We start from the raw sequence: 25,455 nt of genomic DNA on the forward strand, positions 1-25,455 counted from the left end.
TCCTGCTTCTTTTTCCAAGCAAACGCTAAGTAGGTAGCATCTTCTTGGTGCTGTGCTCTTTTTCTTGGTTCTTGCTTGTCTTCAGTCTGTACAAATGCACTGGCTGGTCTTGTTCGGCTCTGTTTCCAAGGGCAGCTTGTGTGATTGCTGCTTATTGGCATGTGCTCTCAGTCTGCTGCAATTTTGGCAAGGCTTAACTGCATGGTCCAAACTGTTTTGTGCCAGGCAGGACTAAAGCTGAGTATTTTAAGGAAAGAATCAGTATTTAAGGAAAGAATCAGTATTTAAGGAAAGTATCATTTCTATGGGCGAGGGAAGAGGAGCAAAGCCTGTTATTTGCGGTATCTCTGCGGAGCAAGGTCTCCTCATCTGAAGTGCTTCTGACAGCGTTGCGGCCTGCTGAAAGTATGCTCTGTTTTGGACAGATTTGGCTCAACTGAAGCAGCAATTGTGGTGCCAGTAGGGGCAACAAGACCACCTCTTATAGCAACGACGTTAGGACAGCAACATCTGCCATGTACTCTGCTTCAGTCTCAAAGTCACTGCAATGTCTTGAAAGCATGCAGAGGCATAAGAGAGTAACAAGATCAGGATCTTTTGCCAGAATCTGTGACAGGCAGAAATAAATAACTCCAAACAATATAGCCATACTCAATGTGGGTCTGCTTGCGCTGGCCATACCTTGTATTTACATGCTGCCATAGGAAACTATTTTTAAATGTTAAAACTTAAATTAACGCCTGCAGGCTAAATGGGTTACAAATGATAACATTTGCACTGTAGTTTGTTTTGTAGGAGTGATTTATTTTCATGGGGAGGGGGCAGGGAAGGATGCAAGGCTTTTGAAGAGCCTTTGTGACTTCTAGAGGAAAAGCACCAAAAATGCTGGGTGCTTGGGAGCTGCAGTCATAGAGACTAGGCAGAAAGTAGACTAGCAAAAAGAAGCCTAACCCACAAGATTCTCTCAAAATGTCTTTCTAATGAATGGGGGTCCAACCTTTTGGCTTCCCTGAGCTGCACTGAATGAAGAGGAATTGTCTTGGGCCACCTGTAGGGTACTCTGAAAGTAATGCCTCCTGTATCTTTCCATGGAAACTACAACAGATACAGTGAGCACAGGGAGATGATTGTCCCTCTCTATTCTGCTCTTGTGTGGCCCCATCTGGAATACCGTGTCCAGGTCTGGAGCCCCCAGTACAAGAAAGACAGAGATGTTGGAGAGGGTCCAGAGGAAAGACACGAAGATGATCAGGGGACTGGAGCATCTCCCTTGCTACGACAGGCTGAGGGAGCTGGGCTCGTTCAACCTGAAGAAAAGAAGGCTGTGGGGTGACCTAATTGCAGCCTTTCAGTACCTAGATGGAGCTTATAAACAGGAGGGGAATCAACTCTTTGAAAGGGTTGATAACTGCAGGACAAGGGAAAATGGTTTTAAGTTGAGGGAGGAGAGATTTAGGTTGAATGTCAGGGGAAAATTCTTTCACTGTGAGAGTGGTGAGGTGCTGGAACAGGCTGCCCAGAGAGGTTGTGGATGCCCTGTCCTTGGAAGTGTTCAAGGCCAGATTGGATGGGGCCATGGGCAGCCTGGTCTAGCATTAAATGGGGAAGCTGGCGGCACTACATGTGGCAGGGGGGTTGGAGATTGATGCTCCTTCAGGTCCCTTCCGACCTGGGCCATTCTGTGATTGTGATAGAGCAAATTCTCAGCGACAAAACATTCATTTTCAACATAGACACCACTGTTAGCTGTGCAGTTTCACCAGTGATGAACAAGAGCCTGCAGACCTCTCTGGGAACAGAGGTCTGAGGGAAGTCTGGTAGAGAGACATGGTAGGATTTTTGAGTTGAAAATCGGGTCACAACTTCACACATAGCATTTGAAAATTTGCAGGTTGTGTAATGGCTGAAAATGGAGTCACAAATATGAACTGATGACTGAAAACAACCTTGAAACCCGCGGGCCACAGGTTGGGCAGGCCTGATCTCATGTCACTTGTATGTTGCACAGCAGCAATGAGGAAACTGGACCTCTGATACTGTCAGATTACTTTCCCCCATGAAATGTATGACATTGGCTAGACATTAGCTGAGAAAACCCTTGAGGGCCGATGAGTAATGAGACATCCTCAGTGACTAAACCTTTCCTGAAATAAGTGGTCAGAATCACTCTAGAGCAACACTGCATGCCTCTGACCAACTGCTGGGTGATGGAGCAAACCACTGCAGGGAAAACTTGCCACTCTCAGTGCGCACTCATAGGTCAGTTTGTCAGGAGGTGTAGATCTAATTCAGAAGTCACCATCGGCTTACCTGCACTGTTGCTACCTGGACAGATCGCCGTGGCCTGTCTGGTCTACTCCTTCCCAGCGTTACTCTCCACAGGTTCCATGTGTTCCTAGTTGAAATGCAGAAGTCCCTTGCAGACTTTATAGTTCTGGTTTCGGAGATGGATTATTTGAAGGAGAAATTCAGGGTCAGATACGCTAAGAAAAACAAATATGTTTAGGAGATTGGTAGTGAATTCTTATGTCTTCTTTCCCTTCCTTTTCCTGCTGGGAAAATGTTCTTTACTTTTATAGTGAAGGAGAATTTCCCAGCTAGCTCCCTTTGTTTTCAGTTTCAGTGTTCTTTTGTCATATCCTTGCTGGCAGACGTAACCTCTGGCTTGGGTGGAGCTGCCGTTTCTCCAGCTCCTCTGAAATTCCTCCTTAGCACTCAATATCAACCACATCTGGTATGTCAGTCCTGCTTGACTGCAAGGTGCTGCTCGGGCATTTTGGCCTCAGGCATGGGACCTGAATGATGAAATCTTCCTGGGAAGTCTACCGTGTTGGTGCCCGCCTCGATGATTGTCAGGAAAGCATGACAAGCTGAAGGCATTGCTTCTCAGGTGCTGCTTTTACTGCTTGTAACCCCTTTCTCCACTTGGTTCCTGGAGCTGATTTTAAGTGTTCTAGCTTTATTTTTGTAACTCACCGAATAGGCAGTTCTGCCTATCTGCGTTTAATTCTTCTGTGTGCACAACTGCTGGTGTTCTACAGGAGGCAGTCAGCACTGGTTTGCTTCCTCACCCCTTTCACTCTGGACTTTGTTACTGGCAGCTGAATTTTGTGGCCCAGTTCTCCCTGCACAGGCCCACCTCTGCAAGCCTTTGGGTGCCTTTAGGGTATCTTTGGGGCTTCATTGCAGCAGTGAGCCTCAGAAAGGCCTCAAAAGTTGTCTTGCCTCTATGCAGACACATTGGCATCTCTCTGTATCTTGGAGGAAGGCTTCAGTTCCTCGCTTTCTGGGCAGAATGTTCTGTGGAGGTTGTACTATATGCTATCCTGGTCTCTGTGAGGTGGTTACGGTTGTAATGTGACTGGGAAGTCCTCTCCTGCCCAGCCTGGCTGTTCTTGTGTTTGTCATCTTCTGGAGGAAAAAAAATAATACCTTTGCATGTTCTCTCAGTATTACCTCCTGCTTCCCCCTGCTGCTGCAGTTCCATGCTGGGCAACTGTTTCTTGTCTTTCTGACATGCCCACAGTCAGAGCTGTGACCCTGGGTTAATTCAAGGGACCCCGACTCTGTGTGCTTAATCTACTGGAACCTGATGCAAGTCCAAACCCCAGCAGCAGCACACCTGCTTGGAAAGCTGCATCTTTGAGACAGACATTCCTGCTTGCCTGGCTCTGCCCCTCACAGAAACGAGTGTGCGAGGTCAGAGCTTTGCCTTCTTGCAACAAGCATGGCTGTTTACATGGATGTCAGGAGGACAAACAGCGTTCTGCTGAACACTTCTGCCTTCACACAGCCTGGCACAGGCTGCTACTACAGGTCGCCTCTCCAGGGATCAGTGAACACTCGACTCTTTTCTACAGCTAGCAGAGAGCGGCTCCAAGCTAAGCACATCCTAGATGTTTGTAAGATTCATTTTTCTACCAAGCTCTTGGAGGGACGGAGTGAGGAAAGGAAGGGAAATCTGGGACAGGTAGGTAGCTTTAACATGTATCAACCTCTTGAACAGAAAACAGGCTCATCTCTCCCTCTTTATCTCCTGTCCTAAATCTCGGTACCGTCTTCAATGACCTCTCTGTCAGATCCCCAGGGTGCCAAACAAACATTGGGTTGGGGTTAATTTAATCTGCAGAACAACTAGTTGCAAAATCAATGTGCTGGGTTTTTTTGTTTTTTGTTTTTTTTTTCTGTGTGTGTGTGTGTGTGCGTGGTTTTTTTTGTTCTCCTTGCTGAAGCTAGAAATAGGTCAAGAAGCAAACCAGCGTTTCTAAGGCAGCCAGAGTGACTCGTACCCACAGGTGTATTTCAGAGGTGGCCTCTCGCTGGGGTTCGTGCTCCCCCATTGCCTGAATCCCCACCGCTTCCTTTTGACAGAAGGAGGAAGTGAATTGTTGGCAGCAGAGAAATGAAACTGTTCACGCGTCCTTGAACAAAGGTGGTAGATTTTTCAATAGAAAATATACCTAGCACGATCTCCCTCGTTGCACTGCACCCACTAAACCAAGCCTTACTTCTCCCCCTATCTGTCTTGTGCTTGGGAGCCCTAGCCCTTCACAAAGATCCTCTTCCATCTGCGTGGTTCCTTTTGTGCAGTGAGTGCATATGGCAGATGACCTTAGTGGAAGCAAATGGAAGTAGCAGCATTGTGTGAAGTTATTTTGGATCACTTATGGAGTTGTCAGCTCTCTTTTAAGTCACGGGAAAGTTAATTTGGTCACAGCAAGACAGCAATATTCACAGTGCTTCAGGTCCCACCTTTCCTGTTCAGTAAGGCTGTCCCACTTAATTTCCTTGGAAACCTCCAGCCCCAGTGACTGATTTTATTTTCTGCAGATCTTTCAGGTCTTTGGTTGGCTATGGTTTGTTTGCTTGTTTGTTTTTTGCACATTCCCAGATCTGCCTTTCAGAAACAACAGGAGGTGGTCAGTGGACCACCAAATGCATGCTGTTTTCCTGGGGAACTTATCAATTTTCGCTGAGAGAGGCTGTGGTGGCATTTGGTAGGCTGGGGAAGCTTCGGCAGCATTTCCCTGACGTGGACTATAATAGGCCGATGCAAGGGGATTCACAAGCTGTCACTGCTGTGGAAAGGTAGAGGTCTTTGTTTTTGTGTGCACCACGTGCCATGCTGAGCGTGAAATCAACCTTTGAGAGAGCACGCAGTCATGGCATACGGGTGACAGTCCACACATCACTCACTATTGGCCTTAATTGCTAGGGCAGCAGAGGAGGAATAATTAGACACATGTGGTGTTCTATTTCCCATTTAGATTGCAGTTTTTCAAACTGAACTGGCTTCCTGGGAAGGCTTAGTTCTTGGAGCTGAAACCTGGGAGAAACCAGGCAGCTGCCACTGCCATGCATGGGCTGAGAACGGCTGAAATGTTCCCCTCTGTTTCCTGTCAGTGATCAAGTCAAGTATCAGTAGTAACTGGTGAACTTTTTCCAGGCAAGGTTGTAAGAAAGTATGTTTAAAAACTAAAAACAAACACCTATCAGCCTATTTTGGAAAATGCAAATGGGAAACCTGCTGTATCGTGGCATCTAAATTGGAGTCACTTGCAGAGGAAAGCAAAAAAAGGTGGGAAATGGCATCGCAGAGCTTTCACCATCTGCAAATGGCTCTGCAGCTTGCCAGTGCAGCTGCTGCAACAAGCCTGGAAAAAGCATTTTCTCATTAGTCCCCTCTCTAGATCCTGGAAGGAGCTCAGAAGACCCTGCTCAGATGCAGCCTATTGTGCTCCATTTGTTTTCTCTCTTTCCTTCTTAAGGTGACTGTCACTTTCCCCCCTGTTTAATTTTTGACCAACCAAGGTCACGCGTCACTTTCATGAGTCAACTCATAAGATCAACTCGATAGTTTTGCTCCTATGTGCTGTCCTATGATCTGGAGCTGTCTCCATCTATTCCTCCACAGTAATTTTTTTTTTTTTTGCTTTTCCCCCACTGTACTGCTCTGTCCTTTGCAGTTTTTTTACAGTCTCAGCTACCCAGAAACGTCTGTGGCCTTTCTCAGATAGGGAAACTGATCGTATCTTCGATGTTTCTGGGAATTTGGAGCCAATCCAGCGTTAAAGAAGAAAACAGCATGAGTCAAGTAAAAAATGGACCTGCATTTTTGCAAGCTGAACTGATTCATAGACTCATGCAACTGTATTGAACTCCAGAAGCTTGGAAACAACTGTCTGTCTGGAGCTGGAAGTGTGAGATGCCTAATTGTGGAGCATCTTCAAAACTAATTTGTTTCATGTGCAGATCTGTTATTTATCCAGGCTGAATCGTGTCACCTAGGTGACTAGGTGCTTTTGGAGCTTACTTTTTTTAGTTCAAGTTGCATTCAGCTTGGGCCTGATCCTGTCGCATCTTGCCTACAAATTTTCTTGGGGTTTTCTATCAGCAGCGGTGAGGGCACTCAGGAATATCTATGGCTCTGCAGAGCATGGCAGTTTCACCTGTTTGACCTGGGGCTGTCCTGGTACAGAACTTATTATTATTTCGTCCATTAGCTCGGGACAAAAACAAGCATGCTCCTTGTGGATCCCAAATACTTGGTAGGGTCAACTTAATATTACTTTCTTTTTATAGAGCCTCTGGCTGACTTTGGAAAGCAAATATGGAAAGAAAAAAAGCTTTTACCCATTTGTATTGTTAATGATGGTTATTATGGCAGGCACAAGGAACAAGCAGCCCAGAATGACATCCCATTGTGATGTGCAGTGTATGAACACAGAGCACTGCACTTTCTTTGCTTTATACTACTGTCTAATTACAGCTTGTCATTGTCAACAAACCATTTTTCCCCTAAGAAATAGGAACCACACATACTGTGTGTTATAAAGGCTACAAAGGTGCTGTGAGAACTGAGGAGATGGGAAGGGAAAAAAAAAAACCATCTTGTCATTTTTGATGAATTTTTATTGGTATGGACAGTTTATCTGTGCAACAGGGAGTAGTTATTCCCATATTGACCTACAAGATTTTAATGAAGGGTACCCATGGACTGGCAACCTCTTTCAAACACCTCCTCACAGTAGTGAATATTAGGATATCATAAATAATTATCTGAAGAAGTTGTTGTTTTTTCCCCTGAAATGAGACATTATTTTTTAAAGAAAATCAGCTTGCACCCCTTGTCCTTTCTGTATTATGTGTATTTTGGAGGTTCTGTCTTGCTCATATGCGGTGCAGTGCATATTCGAGCATAAACAAGACAATCTCAAGATACCAGATTACTTGATGGGTTAACATATATATCAGCTGGGCTGCAGAAATGGACTGTGTTGCTGCTAGCTTGGTATTTGTGTGAATGTTTTGGTTTGTATGTTCTGCAATGTCCTGATCTTCTGTTGGGGAAGAACAAAAGGCGCTGTTTGTTTGCAAGCATAGAGTATAAAGGAAGAGTCTGACAACACAGCTTTGACACCAGTGGAATGGCTGGGTACTGAGGGCTGGGAATGGACACGTCAGCACGGAGATGTACAGGGGGATGCTCTAAAATGCTAAGATTTTGTATGAGTTTGTAGTTTGTTAGTAAAGCAATCACTAATACTTGGGCAGAATTAGCTGAACCAAAGAGTCTGCCTCTAACAGCAGCTTTCAGCAAAAACAAAACAGGAGCAAGCCCCGGGAGACTCAGATCTTGTGTTCATCTCTCCTGTCTCATCTGCAGCACCAGGGGATGTTCGTGTACCTTGATGCACTGCTGAGATTTGTGCTGCAGCTCTCTTTCTTGGTCTCGGCCATGAGGTAAGCAGGTCAGCCCTCGACCTGCTCTTCTTTGGGACTTTGTTCCTTTTAAGTCAGGGAAAGGATCTGCACTGCCATCTGCTCCACAGGCTTTGGAGCAGGCTCTGAAACTTGCATTCAGTCTGCTGAACTCTCGCTGTGTCCTGAAGCACAATATTTTCATTGGGTTCTTCTTTCTGAATGCTCTTATATGAAAGATGAAGCTGAGGGAACTGAGTTTGAATCTGGTCTGAAATAACTTATCTGTGAATAACGAAGTGGACTGAAGCTCATCAAAAAGGTTGCAGGAAGGTGACCATGAGGGAGGAATGACTTGATGTTTTTGGGTCAGCAGTGTAAAATGGAGGTTGAGGAGCATGTGATCTTAGTATTCAGTATGTAGATGGTTTAGATGCTAATTAGTCTTCCACCGAGGGGGGAAAAAAAGAGGTGATTGTTCTAGGTGGCCTTTAAAAGGAATGACAGCATTGGTAGGAAGCTAATAGTCGCAGCTGTAAGTCACATCTGATTCAGCTTTTGTGTAACTTGAAAGGAATGCTGGAGAACATCCTCTCCAAAGAAAGCTTGGAGGTTAGAAAGAGCTGGAATTAATCTATTGAAGAATTCTGGTCAAGAAGGCACAGAGGTAGACTAGCTGTTTGGAAAACTGTCTTGGAAGTAAGTTCAGGCAAGAGCATTTGTCTATTTCTAGTCTTTACTTGAAAGCAGTGTATGAACCCTGAAGTTGCTGGCAAGCCTGTTTTCAGTGATGGAATAGAAGTGTCTTCTTTGCTTCAAACTGTAACAGAAGTTTCTTTCCAGCCTCTGTGAATGGACTTGTGTCACTTCTATCACCGCTAAAATCCTTACAGGCCTTACCTATGGATGATTGATGTTGCACTGATTTCCTCTCCCAAATTCAGGAAATGCCAAAGTGCTGTTAATTACACAAGAGAAAACGATGCAAGTGTTAGAGGCAACCTAAAAGAGCCATTTGGTTTGGTTGTTTCCGTTATCCAGGAGTGCTGTTAAGGATGCTGAGGGTATGATGTAGAAGTATTCAAAAGCCAGGTGTGACTTGGTCACTAACTGCTCTTCAGGGCTGCTGTCACCTTTGGGTCAGAGACACTTCCTGAGGGTAATCTGGTGGGGAAGTGACTGTCAGTGAATAGAGTAAAGCATCCACTTGGAAGATGGAGAACTTGCCTGGGAGAGGTGACTCACATTCAGTAGCATCTTTCCAGGAACAGTATGTATGAGTGCTCTTCTGACTTTCTAACCACGTGAAATTCACACTGCTAGTAGGCCCATGGAAACAGGAAAGGCAGCAGGCCCATGCTGAGATGTGCCTGAGGGTCTGATTGGGTCTGGCGTACATTCAGCTGAGCACTCATCCGGAGCCATGCAAGGGGGGTGTCAACAGGCCTGCTTCCATGGGAGGGTTTTGTTGCCATTAGAGGATTGTGTTTCCATGGCTGTCTGATCTGAAGGGAAGGCTGAGGACCCTGGCCCCATCTCTGGTCCCTCAAAGGCCACCAAAGTTCTGCAAAATACTGTGGAAGAAGAAGGGTCTTTCTGTTTTTCTCAATCATACTAATACCCCTCTCCATGTCTGGATGTTGGAGAAATTGAGACTGATTAATTCCTTTGTGTGAAAGCATGTTTTCCTTCTGCTGTAGCTACCTGTCCTGGTGTATTTCCTGAGGTGTATGCACATCAGAGATGAGCTGTATGTAAATAGTTGCTGTGCTTTCTGCTAGAGCTAAACTACAAGAGCTGACGGTCAAAAATACTCAGTGAGAAGATAAATGATTGATCTTCAGTGATCTTTCATTGTTTCGAAGTGGGAGCTGATGACTGTGCCTTGATACTTGTATACCAGGCAAGATGCTTTCTGTCAAAACTTATCAGCAAATCTCCCTTTGAGAAACCAGTATATCAAATCCTACCTCCCCTTTCCCCCCCAGAAAAGGAAAAAACGTTATTTTCAACATTCCACATTTTAGTGGCTCACAGGTAAATGCAACATGTTGCTGCGAGGTTTTCCAGACAAAGGGTAGTTCCTGACAGGGCTTCTAGATTTCCCTTTGCATTCCAGGCATTTAATTAGGAATAAAGCTAGAGCAGACAGAGATGTTAGGCTTGATCAGGGAGACAGCCCCCTCTGCCTACTGCAAGGGCACTGCAGCCCTGAGGAACACTGCCCTGCTGAGTTTCCTGTGGGGCTGAAGTGATGTCAGAGCTGAGCAACACTGTGCTCAAGTGCTGCAAGGTCTCTCAATCTCTCTCTCTCTCTCTCTTTTTTTAAAACAGTGTCCATGTATGTTTAACAGGCAATCATAGAATTAAATAGGCCACCTGCGGCTTGAGGAGATTACTCAGCACTGATGCCTTCCATCTCCTCTCCCATGGGAATCTGAAGACCTAGGAGAAAAGGGTATCATTCACAGGAAGCTGTGAAGGGCATCTGATAATTGATCACAGTGCATGGAGAAGGCTTTGAGAGGTCCACACAGCTGGTGCCTGTGCCTGATCTGCACCGGATTGCTCTGCTGCTCTGTAATTATAGATCTGCAGCGGTTCTGTGATGTGGCTCTGCTAACTTAAGCCCAAATCTAAATAAATGGTCCAATGTCCTGCTTAGATGCAGGGGATGGGAGGTAGAAAATAACAGTTTTGTGAGTTTTTAGAGGCAGATTTAGAACCAGAAGGTCTATTGGAGCAAGACAGCAGGAGTGCAAATCTGCTTAATAAAAAAAAAAATGGTTTATACTACGACATCATTCCAGTGCTTTGTGATAGGAAAAAAAATAATTAGCTCACTGCAAACAAATTGAAGATTGTGGATGATTAAAATTATAATTAAAGCACGGAAATGACTCTTGCATTACAGATGTACATCTCTGCAGACTATTGGAACAATACGTTAACAGAGTCAATCACTCCCTCATAATAATGGCATTTACAGTAACACAATGGCAATGCAAGGCATTTTGCTGCAGACAGGATTGCATTTTGAAATATATTTACAGCATTAACATCCAAAAGATATGATCTCTGTTGGAAAAATGGTCAACGCTGCTGTTCAATTTTCAGACATTGGGCTTGGTAAGACGAGCAGCAGTGGAGAAAATAAGAGAGGACATGGAACAAGTGCTTTGTAAAGAGGATTTGCTATCAAGGGTTTAGAGCAGGAGGATTTTGATTATGTTACTGTACCAGATAAAATGAAGCTGGGGGGGAACTGCAATTATAAACTTCTATAATCCACAGAAAACAATTTAAAGATAAGGTGATAGAATATTAACAGTAACTTTAGGGAAAGTTTTCCTATTTGTGGTCATGATTATTTGCATTCTTTAGATCTAATGGGGGGATACGGGGGGATGACAAGATACAGTTGTGTTTCAGTGCACAGCAAGAAATGAAAAAACTGAGATTTTCTGTTGCTCTCTGGGGGTGAATTCCTTTCTGACAGGATGGACTTCTTAAGAAGTAAGAGGCCTGTTAGGGCAGAGGGAACCACGAGTTCTTTGATGCCACAGGAAGCCTAAGCTTCTTAATTTCTGGTGTATAGAGCATTGCTTTGGGCAGACAGTGGGGCCAGGCTCTGATTTTCCTTACAAGTAGAACATCAACTTTCCTACACAAGTAGAACATCAGTGGTGGCCCATGCTACAGCTACAGAAACTGGCATGAGCTGCTGAGGTTTTTGGCTGTGTTTCTAGGAATGTCTACCAGAAAAAATAAGCAAACCCACAGTTAACAACCCTTTTGCCTTCCATACAAAGCTGTCAGAACGATGCAGGAGTTGTACTTCAGAATGCTGGTACTTCCAGTAACTGTTTTGCTTGCACCTTCAGATGGCAGAGCTGCCTTGGGAAAATGAAAACAAGGAGACAAAAAAAAAAAAAAAAAAAAGGTGCTGTGGGATCCAGTTGTTTTTAATGCCCTTGAAATCTCTTAGGTGGATTTTTTAAAGGCTAAAGAGATAGGAGAGGAAAAAAAAGAGGCATGGTGCTGTATGCAGAAAATGGGAAAGAGAGCATGAGAGTGCTACTTGAAGAGCGAGGTTCTCTGTAGAATAACAGTGAAAGAAAATAGAGGCAGGAGGAATTTTCAATTAAGATAGTATAAGGAAGCAAATGTTTGAGGAACTAGTAAATCAACGAGATAAGGGTAGAATAAATGTAACTCAAAGCCCAATGTCTTGTTGTAGCGTGTTATAAACATCAGAGCACAGGGCTGCATTTGATGATGGACTATACAGTGTAAAGCTGGAATGAGGCAGGGGCATTTTTTTTAAAGCTTGCTGAAAGATAAATAAATCACAGAGGTTATTGTATCATACTGTCAGTGGGGTTTTTAATAAGTTGGTACAATTATTTTAGGCTTGAACAAACTATAAGAAATATCTGCCCCTGAGGGCTGTTATTTTCTCAACAAATGTGCTGGCAGAAAAAGTCAAACAGAGCCATAAATATAATAGGATGGGAAACTATGTGCTGGGGAAAAAGAATTTGTGATGCCGTTAGAAGTGCTCAGTGCAGGAAGCAGGTCCCAGTGGATGACTTTTGTGGAGGAAAAAAAAGCAAGTCCTACCATGGCAATGACAGTGGGGTACAAGGCACAAAGCCATGCCTCGGTAAATATGTACCAAGCACCAGACTTGTACAGCACTGGAAATAGGCTCTGCAAGTGATCAGTGCTGGGATGAGAGGTGCCGAGTCCCTCCTGCATACCTGAGAGTGAGCTGGGACAGCTTTCCAGGTGAGCATGCAATGCTCATCGTGCTGCTGGGAGCCTTGCAGGGTCCGGGGTGAATGAGGGCTCCATGACTTCATTTTCAGGCCAATTCTGGTGATTCTAAAGAAATAACTCTCTAAATATGGACTAGAGGACTGGAAGTACAGAGAACATCCCTACTAGAAATGTGAGTACTGATGAGGGGCATTGAAGTAGTTTTGCAAAGGAAAAAGAGCATTCATTTCTTTTGTACTGGAGAAGTGTCTGAAGTAAAGATATACAAACGTGGCCAAGCAAGCTTTCACACCGAGGTTTGAAAGGGACGTCAAGTGGCTATGTTTTAAAGTGTTCCTGCTGTCCCAGGCACAGAACGGCTGTGTACTGTAGAGGGCAGTCCGACCTACTTGTTTGCAGGGCACACTGCAACTTCCAGCTCTGCCACAGTTTACTCCTGGTCTACTAATGAGAGCCCGAAATTCTCCCAGCCAGTTGTGTGTTCCACTCCTGTAGATATTCAGTTTGTTTTTCCTTCGTTGTGTTTTTTGTTTGTTTGGTTTTTTTCTTCCCCAAACGTCCCACTGACTGTTCCTTGGAGAAGAGAGCTGCCAAGGCTCCTGCTGTAACCACGCTCTCGTGCAGCAGCAGGCACTGCAGTCCGTGTGGTTGATGCGGCTGCTTTGAGCTGTGCACATGCGTGTCTGCAGAGAACGGCCTGGAGGGCATTTGGAAAGTCATCTCAGCTGCCCCTTTGCTCCAGAGTGTGACTGCCTTTAGCTTGCCCAGGCAACGTCTGCCTAACCAGGTATATGGAAGGGGATGTTTTTAACTCGTGTTGTCTATTTTTATAGCCCAAAGCTTTTCTGGATGGTATTTCTTGTTCAGATTTTATATTCACAAGTGTCACCATGGTTTGTCTCTGAATCTTTTATGCAGAACACTAGTAACTGACCGTTTGGACATTGGACTTGGTCTTCTTTGCTTTTGTGCAGTGGGAATATGATAACACAACGCTCGGGAGGTTGAAAACAGTGATGTCCTCTGACTTGCTGGGGCTGGAGAACACCTGTGCATACTCAAAGCAAGCCCTTTTCTAGATAGTCTGTTACGTTCCTTAATTACAAGACTGATACCCTCCCAAGGGTGAAACTTCTCTGAGTAACTTTTGACATTGCTGTGAGTAACTAGAGTGGATTACTGTGGATATGAGAAACAATACCCCTTTTCAGCGCTTCTTCAGCTGTTTCTAGGAAGAGAAATCCGTGCTTACCCTGACAACGCCCGGTTGAAGTTGCCACGTCACTGTGTGCAAGCACCAATGGCTCGTGCAGGGGTCAGGGCTGACACTGCTGACGTATATCAAGTGTCGAGCCCTTAGTGAGGCTGTAACACTGAAACACAATGTTCAGCTGCAACACTCCCACCAAGGAAAACCAGAGCCCTCTGGTGAGAAGCCCGAGTCTCTGCTGCTGCTTTTGAACACGTACCCTGCTCAGCAGCTTCAGACTTCAGCATCACAACAGGAGTAGGAAGCTCAGGATCAACTGCAGGTGATGTCTGTCACTACTGCCATCCAGGAACCATTCTGTGGCAACAAGACACCACAGACCTATGCTTGTGAGCTCGTTTCAGATAACTTCCATGAGCTCTTGTCTGAAAGAGATCTTGTGATGAAGGAGATGGCATTTTCTCACTAAACAAAGAGCAACCATGCCAAAAGCATAGAGCAGCCCAGGCTGCTGCAAGCTGAAGGTGTTCTGACAAGCAGCAGTAATCAAGAAACACATTGCTGCTATCCCATTCCTGTCTGGGCTGTTTGCTAGATGCAATCAATACACGGTCTGCCAACAAAATGCATGCCAGTGCTCTGCAGGCTTCCTGCAGCAGGGACAGCACACGAGCCTAATGCTGAAGAGATCCTTTCAGATTAGGAAAGATTTTCCTGCTTTACTAATAGTGTGCTAGGTTGATTGGAGGGGTAAATATTTTTGTCATGCTTTTTCACCATGTATGTGATCTTCTTTTTTATTTCTCTCTTCAGCCCACGGAGAAGTTATCACCAGTTTTCTGTTGCATGTCTGCCTTATTTTCATGTTTTGCATGTCTTTACTTTGAGGGCACAGCAATGCATGTAAGTTAAGAGTGTTCTTTATATTACGTCTGAGTCCATCAATACAACTGTAAAAATGGCTCCTAACTTTTATTACAAGATGCCCTTTCCTCTTGTTACATGACATAAAAGTTCCTCACTCTTTTTGAGGTTTTTAAACAACTTCGCAGATTTTGCTATCAAATGTCTTGCCTTGAATGCTGAACTCTTGGGTCTCCAAAATCTGACCACGTGCATTTTCTGAGATGAACGCATCATTTTCACTCTTTTGATCCTGCTAATAAGTGATCTAGCTTCTTCATTTTTGAAAGATGCTATCATCCCTGAATAATAAATCCGGGATAACATCAGCTTGTCAGAATGCTTAGGTGCTGAAGAAGAACTAGCCACCTAAGTAGTTGCTGACCAGGAGGTGCTACGTGTTTATGAGATGCCATACATGGGATGCCAGACAGCCATAATGTCTGGAGAGGTGAAGAGGATGGTTGTTTTAACTGAGCTGATGTTCTCAGCAGGAGTAATTCACCCATTTGTTCAAATAGTTCAGCTTTCCACAACTGGCATGCTTCATTTTCAACAAAGGCATTCCCAGTTTGGTGATGTAGTAGTGAGCAAACTAGCAATAGCACAAGAAATACACACGTCAGTGAAAGCCACCCAGTGCTGTGACTTTTTTCTGCATTTATTGGTTTGTGCTCTGTTCCGATCCTCCTGCAGCAGGGCAAATGCACTGGCATGACTCAGCTGCCTCACGGTGCTGTTACACCTCATACTTTGCTCTGCCATCCTCTCCCCTGTGCCTAGGTTGGCTACGAGTACTTCTGCAGACTTTCTCCTTTCAATAAGTTTCTGATGTTTCATTAACAATTAGCTGTTGAAGCCCGTGTTCTGTTTTGCCTGTTTCCACTCCAGTTCTCCCCCAGGTAAGTTCCCTGTGTTTGTTTTGCCTGCACTGTGCCCCCACTTCCTGAAGCAGCAGTATAAAGTTTAAATCCAAGTGAGAACTTCACAGTTTGATCACAATACTTATCTCTCTGCTGCTTCCTGATCCCATCTGGCCACTTGTTTCTCATTTTTTGTATAGAAATGAGATTGGTTTTAAGAAATGCTATTGCTTATGCAACTTCTATGCTGAGCTTAAGGACTTGAATTCTTTCATGTATGACACTAACAATTCTCCAAGTTTCTGGAAACTCAGCTCCTTTTCACATCCTTGCCTATTCCTTTACTACTTACTGGAATGAGAGCAGATGAGAAGTGTCCAAAGCTGAGCTAATCCCTCCCTGGAGATATGGAAATCTAACAGTATCCCAGTGAGTGTAATTGGGTGCTCGCTGGTGGTTTCTCCATTGACCCACTTCCATCAGCCAGGCTGGAAGCCCTGAGATCCGCGGCTGGGAAGAAGCCAGGGAGGCTGGGAGACAAAGAGACATTATTCTCCTTCCTGCTCTGTTAGATTTTGATTAAAAACAAACAACAAAAAAACAAACAAAAAAACCCACACTGATTTGCTATCACTGAGGGAAAGACATCATGGAGTTTTTGGCTCGACTATTGTGTGTTTAAATGATAATGGGACTACGTCAACACACAACACCCTTTTTTGTTAAAGGTGCCTGCTATTTAATGGAGCATTACACAAAAACTAATTCATCCCTACGTGGTTTCACCTGGGAGTATTTTGGTAATGCACGGAGCAACGGCTTATTAAAATGGAAGAAGCAAACAAAAATAATAATGATGGAAGGGAGCCTTGATTCAAAAAGATATGACTTGCTTTACATCATTGACATTTGTGTCAATGCTGCATTAGCAGTAATCACATTTCTCATTGTCTGCTGCAATGTACCCAAGTCCTCGGTAGAAAACTTCATTAATCAGGGAGGTGTGCTCTCTGTGTCTGTTTTGTTAGGAAGATGAATCACTTGGCTCTTTGCAGATCTGCTGGAGGAGAGGAGGACATGCATTGCGTTTAAATGGAGGAGGATAAACGAAATCTATTCTGAGGTCTTTTTCTTTGATGTTCGCTCTGTGCCAACTCAAAGAATATTTCAGAAATTGTAATTTCTTAACTGTCCTGCATTACCTGATAATGTCGTTCTCATTTTTTGGCCAAAAGAAAGTGTATTTCTATGCTCAAGGCAACAGATGAGCTGTGGCAGGGGTGAGATTACACAACGGAGTGGCATTTTCACCAGCTTAGAATTGGAGTAAACCCATTTAATTTTGTAGTTGTCTTGGTCCTGATAGAAACTGCCAGGCAGCCAGCAGAACTGGGAGACAAAGTCTTCCACAGCTCTCCATGGGCTTCTGGCATGATGTTGGACAGGTTGGTTAATGTTCTTCTGTTTTCCTCATCTGAAAGGCAGCTAACACCGCTGCCTGCATCCAAAAGGCACGTGGAGGTAAGACAGACGTGATTTTCCAGAACACCCAGGCTTGTGAGAGTCAGTTAGCAGGAAGAGCTTGTGCGATGAGGACCCTCACAGGGACACCAAACATGCCAGGCCTTAACGTCATGCAAACTATGGTAGGGCTCTGCTCCGTGAGGCGGTCCAGCAGCATTTGGTTGTCCATAGCAACCTGCAGGCATTCAAACAGCAGCGTGCAAATGTGTGTGGGTTGGAAATGCTGCTGCGGGAGGCCACTGGGAAAAGGCTCTGCTTTGTGCTTGCTGCTGACGCTCTCCTCATTGCTCCTAACCACCCCGTGCAATTCACTGCTTTTGCCAGTACAGTGGCTCTTGCCAGCCTGCTGGTCATTGTCTCAAGGCTGTATGGGTATGGGCAGTGGGAAACCGGCACAGAGGCAGAGCACGCAAGGGTGCACCCAGCCTGCAGAGATTTCAGCAGTGCAGCGGTGCCCATCACGGATCTGGTGGGAGGCAGGGCCTGGTCCCAGCTGCCCAAAGCAGCAACGTGGCTCTGCTTAACACGCTGGGCCACATGTTGGGCCCCAGGCCCTGATGTAATTGGTCTTGGGTGTCCTCCAAAACAGGATAAATTTCGAAAGGCCCAAGGCTGACCTTGGGAGGATATAGGTGGGGCTGTGGGCTCCAGGCAGTGTCATCCTGGCACTCCTCTGGCTCCAGTGACCAGCTTGTGTATTTGAGGCTTGACAGTGCAAACAGGGAGACTTACAGTCTGACAGCTTCGGTCCTTTAATCCCTTTTTGTACCAGTAATCCTTTTTCTGTGAGCAGTCCCTACTCATACAAGTAGTACTCTCAGCATCAGCAGAGGATCTTTGACCTGCCTGTATTTAATGTAAACTAGGATTACTTTTGGCGTCTGTGGAATCCTACAAAAACGAAAAGAAGCCAAGCATGGTCTGGGATTTTGTGGACCCAGGAGGTCAAGATGCAGTTTACATTCACTGTTGGCAGTTTCAGGGATTGCCAGCACAGGCCTAGAAGATGAACTTCCCTTTTGGCTGCAGAATAAACACAGGGTGGGGGGTAAACAGCAAAGGATTTACTGAAGCAGTAGGTGAAAGGGAGGAGGGCTGCTTTGTAAGCCACGGAGTCAGAGGATGTCCTGAGGTATCTGATTTCTGATGTTTCCAGGTAGCAGGCACTGGTTACTGGAGTGCTTTAAGAGTCAAAAGAGAAAGCCTCAAACAGGGAAAGCTAGCACACAAAGAGCCACTCCTGCAGTTTTTTCAGTTTTGTGTGCCTATGGCCGTTGCTGATTTTGATGCCACGGTGGTTTAGCAGCTTTGTGCTAATTCACATGGCAAGTGCTTCCTGGAGCTGGTTAAGGGCAGAGGTGCACACCTCTGTGCTGCCATGGCACCAGTGGGATGTGAGAGGCCTGCATCTGCAGCCTGTGCCAGGGCTGGGAAACTGCCCTCTGTGTGCCCACATCGTGTAATTACTAGCTGAAGTACTTGGCTGGTGATTAGCGACCAGTTCTTTATGACAAGATGTTTCCCCGAGCAAAATTAACCCTCTGGATGCTAGCTTCAGCTGTGCACTGTGCCATGCAGCACAGCTGTACATAGCAGTAGAACCAGTTCTGGGGGGCTTTTATATTGAAAAAAGCAAGTGTTTTGCATTAGCTACCACTGCCACTTTTCCAGATGCTTGAGGCACCATTAACTCTGGTGTTATGCTTATCGCCGATGGAGTGAGGGGAATGGTGGTCCGCAGAAAGCTACCTGCTCTGCCATTTACAACCCCAGGAAATCAGAGTGTTGATCAAAGCAGTGCTCTGGGTGCCTTGCATGTCTCTGCTTAAGTGTTGGGAAACTGGTACCTGATGAGCTCAAACCTGCTCATGAGTCTGACTGTAATGACAGGCCGGAGTGCTGGTGTGACACAGGCTCCACGTGAGCTCTCCACATCCTTTCCTGGCACATCACTAAGCTGTGAACAGACAATATCTACTGCTAATTATGTGTTGCTCTGCACACTGCTAATTAAGGAAAGCTGCAAAGCTGAGATGGGGTAGCAACCATCAAATCTGGTTTGTTTCTGGGGGTTTGAAGTGGCTTGCTTAAAGATAAGATGCAGAGAAGGGTGTTTTCCTTCCAGTCTTTTGCCGAAAGGGAAGCAATGTTGGATGGGGGTGGGAAGAAGCATCCAGACTCGCTATGCAAGGTCCAGGAAGGTGCCTCTTCCAGCCTGGAGCTCAGAGACTAGCTGGGATCCAGAACAGCTGGGTGCAGCAAGGAAGGTTCAGTGGGGCGCACTGCCTCATCTCAGACCTTGATTTTCTCACAAACTTGGTGGCAGAATATTGAACATATTGATTGTACGAATTGACAGAGATCCCAGTGAATGTGGAGATATTCTCAATGCATGTCATCATATATCTTTTCTCATGTGACTTTTTGTGATGCTCAGGCTCTGACTGACTTACGGGTTTATTGGAGTGTGTTATTGTGTTTTTGTGTGTTATTGGCTTTCTTCTCTGAATTCAGAATTACAGCAACTAAAGATCAGTCAGAAGAGAGTGATGACTAAATGAGTGCGTGGGTGAGAGGATGATGTGCCTTCTAATGATCATACAGGAAGTAAATAAACTGGACGATCTGGATACTTCCCATGGACACATCTATATGTCAGTAAGTACTTTCTCAGCTCTCTTCCCCGTGTGGGAGAGCACAATGGAGAGGTCACCTGCCCAGCACAAGCTTGGCCAGTTAAGCATCTCCTGGGGTCTTCTCCAAGTTTCCCTCACGTGCTGCTATTTAGAATTCGATGTATCAGACATCAGGTGGAGGTCAATATCTGCATATAGTGAAGATGACTTAGCATCAGCATATAGACTGATGCTCTTCCATTTCTTTGAAATTACAAAAGAAGCTTGAAATATCTTAATACAAAGAATTGTCTTGCACATTTATAACTTCAGTAGCATGTAGCTACAGAAAATGTACAGAAGGTATCTGTTTGATGCCTTTGGATAGCCATTTGCCCAACAGAAAAGCATCAGGCTCCTCTTCCCTGGTGTGAAACTGCAGTCACCAAGACACCTCATGTGGCTTATGAACAAAGTCTTGGCAAAATCACCTTGACCATGAGGTAATACCATCTCCACCAGGTCTGCCCTGCTCAGAGGAGCTCCTGGGGCCTTGAGCAAGAACTAAATCAGGCTTCTTAAAGTTAACCTGCTGGTAGGCGTGAGATGTCAGGAGGGAAGGAACTGGCTGTTTTGTGGCTGATGACGTGAGCTTGCAATCTGATGTCCTGTTTCACAGCCTTCACAGCAGGAGTTTCTGTGTCATCAGGAGCAGGAGTGCTCTTTTCCTCATAAGTGCAATGTCAGAGCAGCCTGGCTGTGTTACTCTACTAAGCTGCAGTAAATTGGTTCCCACACCTCTCTTATTGCTATGAGTAAGGCTTTTTTTTCCTACTTTTTTTTTCCTATATATTTTTTTCTCTTTGTGGTTTAAAATATCATGAACTGGCTTGGTTTGTTTTAAATAGTACTTTCCCAGAAGTGATAAATCAGAAAGAACTATTTGTATTACTCATGTATTTCATGTTCATGTGTGGGTTTCAGGAGAAATTGTTTCCTTTGTTATCCCAGCTGGGCTGGAACATTGATTTTACATATGGTCATAACATGGAGGTGGAAATGTAAAAGCTGTGGTACAAAACCACTTTGTGTTGCCACTGGCAGTTGAAACATACTGTGTTGGCAGGTGTGACACACTGAAAAAAACACTTTTTATCTGCTGATCCATTTGGGGCCAGCTGTATGGATCCTAGGTCCTCCTCTGAGCACCTAAACAGTAGTGCTGTCATGCAAGACAGAGGAACCTGCAGTGACTGTTATGCACTTGTTAGTCACTGACACAAAGCTGTGCACCTCGGACTACAACTACGGGTGCCAGAGGGAGAAGGGAGAAAAAGAAAAACTTGCTGTACTCTGGAGCAGCTTGATTCTGTATTAGTCTGCAGAAGGCAGTTAGTCATTTATGAAGCACTTTGCCACAATGAGATCTGTTTATTTCGTGTAGGACTTGCTTTTTGCTGTTAGCACAGAGCTGAACAACTGAGGCTGTGCCTACACACTCACGTCCCCAGCAGCACCAGTACTATAGTGCTCTGCTTGCACAGAGGGCAGGGCCAGCATTCCCACACTGACTCAGCACAGCACCCCAGCATTGTGCCTCCCTTTTTTCCACCAGGTGTTACAGCCAAGTCTGACTCAGTAGCAAACCCTGATCTTATTAGGAAGACAGTGATCATACATGGACGGTGCTGGGAGGTCACAGAGGAAGAGTGGTGGCTGTCTGGGGCAGGATAAGTGCCCTAATGTCCTCATCCAGCTCCATGGCAGGGAGATTGAGATGTGGTTTCTCTGCCAAGGGAATTGATATGGGGAAGGAGATATACATTCATTTTCCTTCCTCTGCTGTAAGGAAAACACACTCTGCTGCTTATATTAAGGTTTGAGAAAGGTATAAGTTCATATTATCAATATCAAAAACTTTCATGAAAAAACAGGCACTGCTTCAGAAAAAAACAAAACAAAACAACAACACCCAAATCCCCATTTAAAAAAAAAAAAAAAATCCAAACCAAATTAAATCTTCAAAGGCTTCTTCCTAATCATAAATCCCTTCTGAAGGCCATCATTAGATGATGCAAGCCAACGTTGAACTTCCAGCCCATGTGGAGCCAGCTGGCAGCCAGCATGGTATGGTGGGTCTGCAGAGAACAGCACTGAAAACCCTTCCCAGGGCAGAAAGAGCCAAGATCCTCCTGGTCCTCAGGGCGTGTGGTGAGGCCACAGACTATGTGATGGGACTGCTCATGCAGGAGTCACTCCCTGCAGAGAAGTAGAAGGCATTCATAAACCCTTTTGAACTGTTGCCTCCTTTGACTACAACAGATGGAAAGGGGCTTGCCTTGCTGATAATTTAGGGGTTTCTGAGCCACAGCAGGCAGCTTCCCAGTGCTGGCTGCCCTATGTTGAGCCACATGTATGTGAAGCAAGTGACTCATCTCACTCCAGGGAAAATGGAGAGGCCTGTGCAAAGCTCTGTGTCCTGCTCAAACTCCCTGACTTTTAAGTATTTCTTTCTTGTACTAGCCAACCAGCCATGACAGTATGGCTAGTTCAAGGGCTCACTGCACATTTTTGTTGGTGTGAAGATTGCATCTTTTCACACAGTTAACAGAAAACAAAAAACCACCAGGAGTTACTGTACTCGTTTGGGTGTGCTTGTGACTGGGTTCCTCATAGACGCAGTGGGGTTATTCTGGCATGGCTGCAGTGCCAAAGTGTGAACTGCGCTTTTTAAGTAAAAAAAAGTAAGTATGCTGTCTGATCAAGGAGCAAGGCTATGTGGTCTCCTTTTGCTATAGGACTCACTGGAGACGTTAGGGGGCCTCAAATCTTTGAGAGTTGTTGTACGTCGTCCCTTGGATCTTCAGGCAAAGGTGAGAAGGCACTAGGTCCTATGCTCTCCTTGTCTACTGTACAGGGTAAATAGAAACCTAAATTCCTCTGGAATTTCCTCAGAGAAATCATGACCCCTCTGACCAAACACGGTGTGCTCAAGGTGTCAGAGGTAAGGTAACGTCAGAGGTAAGGCTGGTGAAAGGCAGCTTTTTGGGGCTTCTGTGTACTGTAGAACGCTGTGCACCAGCTCTTGCTGGCAGATTTTTTGCAGGAAGACCTACTCTGGGACTCTAGCAGCACTGAATACTGATCAACTGAAAGAAAAGGCTGTGTGTGTGGGGAGGAAGGTTGGACCAATTTCTCTGCTGGCATAACTCCAGAGGGTGAAATCATAGCCCTATTGAGACGCATAGGATTTTTGCTACATATGAGATTGCTGAGAAATCTTTTAATAACTTAACGCTGATTTTGTTTTGGATTAAAAGCTCCCTATAACCTTAGCTTACAAATGCTCAAATCTTGCACACAGAATTGAAATCTTCAGGAAGCAAATGAGCTTGAAAATGAATTTAGATGCATCAGTGGAACCCCTGCAGGAGAAATCCATTGAATCCACTGAAGGGCTGAATTTGGTAATTGTGGTAAGACTGGCTGAATGGCACAGAGACATTCAAATCCCTCTGTGAAGGAAGGCTTCAGCTTTGACTGCAGCCACACACTTTACCAGATATCCTGTGAAGTGCAGAAGCACAGTTTTGGTGCTGTCTCTTGGTGTGACCCACTCATGCAGCCAGCACTCATTAACATTTTTAAAGATCAGATTATTGCAGGAATTGTAGATATTGACAGTACATCTCTCTTTTCCCATTGCATATTGCTGCCATGGCTTCTGGGCTTCATTTTACTTGTTGTTCCTGGGTATTTGGAAGCCTTCTGGAAGCTCTTGTACCTGAATATGCACCTGCATTAATGACCTCTGTGCTTCTCCTCTTTGAGGAAAACTGACTACACCTCCTGCAAGGAGGTCAGAAAGCTGGGGCTTTCACTGCCTGCAGATACAACTAGCTAGCCCTAAAAACAAAGCGGGAAAGAAGATGACAGAAAAACAGAATAAATTAATAATAACTCTGGTTTCTTTATACATCATAAAGAAGCAGAGGATAAAATGTGGTTTGTTTTGCAGGTCACCTTCACAGCAAATAGGAATCATTCAATCACTGCTGTGTAACATCAAAGTCACTCTCATGGACTGACTACTGGAATGTTGATTAAAAAAATATGAGAAAGATTTTAAATGTTTCTTTGTGAGAGAGAGCAAAAGTGTTCATAAGTGGAGAAAGAGACATCTTCACGCTTTCTTAAAACAGACCTGGAAAAATCATGTATGTCCCTGACAATTAAAGAGAAGATGGCCAGTTCTGTCTTCCCAACTCAGTCCCGGACCCTTACTGATACAGTGGAAGTTTGTGACCTTGTCTTCTTACTCGTCGTGTCAAGCTTTGTGTTGCTTTATGCACTTGGCAGACAGGAAAACTCTTCACAGAAATCACAGAATTTTAAGTCAGTGGAGACTTTTGAGATGACCGAGTCCAACTGCTCCCAGGCGAGGTGAGCTACAGCAGGTTGCCAAGGACCATGCCTACTTGGTTTTGAATATATATTTCCATGAATGGAAACTCAACATCCTCTCGGGGCAACTTGTTCCAGTTTTTTGACCACCTTCACAGAAAATTAAAGAAGAAATCTCAAATGTCTGTTTGAGCTTCTTGTCCTGTCTTTGGGCACTACTGAGAAAAGCCTGCCTGCCTTCCTCCTGCTGTCTTCACTTGATTTCATACTTGTTGGGATGGATCTTAAGCATGGAAGTGATCCGTGAATGCAAACCAGCAACTCTGTACCTTTTCTCCCCATGACTGTATTACAAGCGGATCTTTGAAGAGGCCAAAGCTCGTTCTTCTGAAACCAAGGTTGCGGTCCTGCCTTTCACCCTGCTCCCTCCCTCAGAACCCTGAACTCAGTCATCTCACGGTCACTGCCACCAAGGCTGACCCCACCTTCGCATTCCCGATCAGTTCTTCTTCCTTGTTTTTAAGAATCATGTCCAGGACAGGACCTTTTGCCATTAGCTCCTTGACCTGTGCCACGAAGATGTCATTGGTGCACTCTTGAACCCTCCAGATTGCTTGAGCACTGTTGTATCCAAGGTTCAGATGTGAGGGTGGTTGAAGTCCCTCACGACAACTAGGGCCTGCAAATGGGAGGCTTCTTCCAGTTGTTTGAAGACTTCAGTGTGGGCACAGCTCTGTAACTGCACTCAGACTTCCAGCAGGTCCGAGGAAAACAGAAGGGAGCTGCTGATTAGCAACCTTATGAAATTCCTGCTGTCCCTTCCTTCTCCAGCACAGATGGCAGCTGGACAAGGCCTGTTACAAGAGGAGCTGGACCAAGAAGTCCAGATCGTCAGTCTCATTTACATATTAGAATTTCCAGCCCTTCCATCTTCAACTATCGTTGCTCCAGCTGGAAATACTGATACCAAGCTAAGGTCAAGTAGCTCCCTGCCAAAGAACAGCCTAAACTGTACAGCAGCACTTTCCATCCTAATGCTCCTTTTCAAAGCCACACTTAGCTATTTGGGCTTTCTCATTCTATTCTTTTAAGCTCAAATCCGTAGATGACAGCAGTTACGAAATGCTCGGCCATGCATTCTGCCACAGCAGAGCTCTGCTCCAGCAAATGTCATGCAATGCTTATCTGGAGCAGTCCACTGGGTACAACTCTGTGCTCAGTGTAAAACACGTGGTGCATGCAACAATCGGAGAGCAAGGCGGTGCGAACCATAGGATGATTTGCTTAAAGCCCACAGGAGCTTAGTAAGACATTTCTGTTCCAAATCCTTTAGCCAGTGCAGAGGAGGGGATGAAAAATTCTCTTGGTGGTCTCTCCCCTGCCTGGCTTTGCCACCCTCTTCCTGAAGAACCCCTGCTATGGCTTGAATCTGATAATGCCAGCACCTTCAGAG

General features: G+C 45.1%; 1 long non-coding RNA gene across 1 annotated transcript; it reads left to right on the forward strand.

The window, feature by feature from the left end:
• The first annotated feature begins 15,345 nt into the window (after window positions 1-15,345).
• On the forward strand, window positions 15,346-23,069 carry LOC122162410. The gene is made up of 3 exons (XR_006169551.1): window positions 15,346-15,498; window positions 19,506-19,641; window positions 22,397-23,069. It is a non-coding gene; the product is annotated as an uncharacterized LOC122162410 (long non-coding RNA).
• The last annotated feature ends 2,386 nt before the right edge of the window (window positions 23,070-25,455 follow it).

This window comes from Centrocercus urophasianus, unplaced genomic scaffold (genome assembly GCF_019232065.1).
Source record: "Centrocercus urophasianus isolate 14NV4802_14NV808 unplaced genomic scaffold, USGS_Curo_1.0 seq_20, whole genome shotgun sequence".
In the NCBI taxonomy this organism is placed as follows: Eukaryota; Metazoa; Chordata; class Aves; order Galliformes; family Phasianidae; genus Centrocercus; species Centrocercus urophasianus.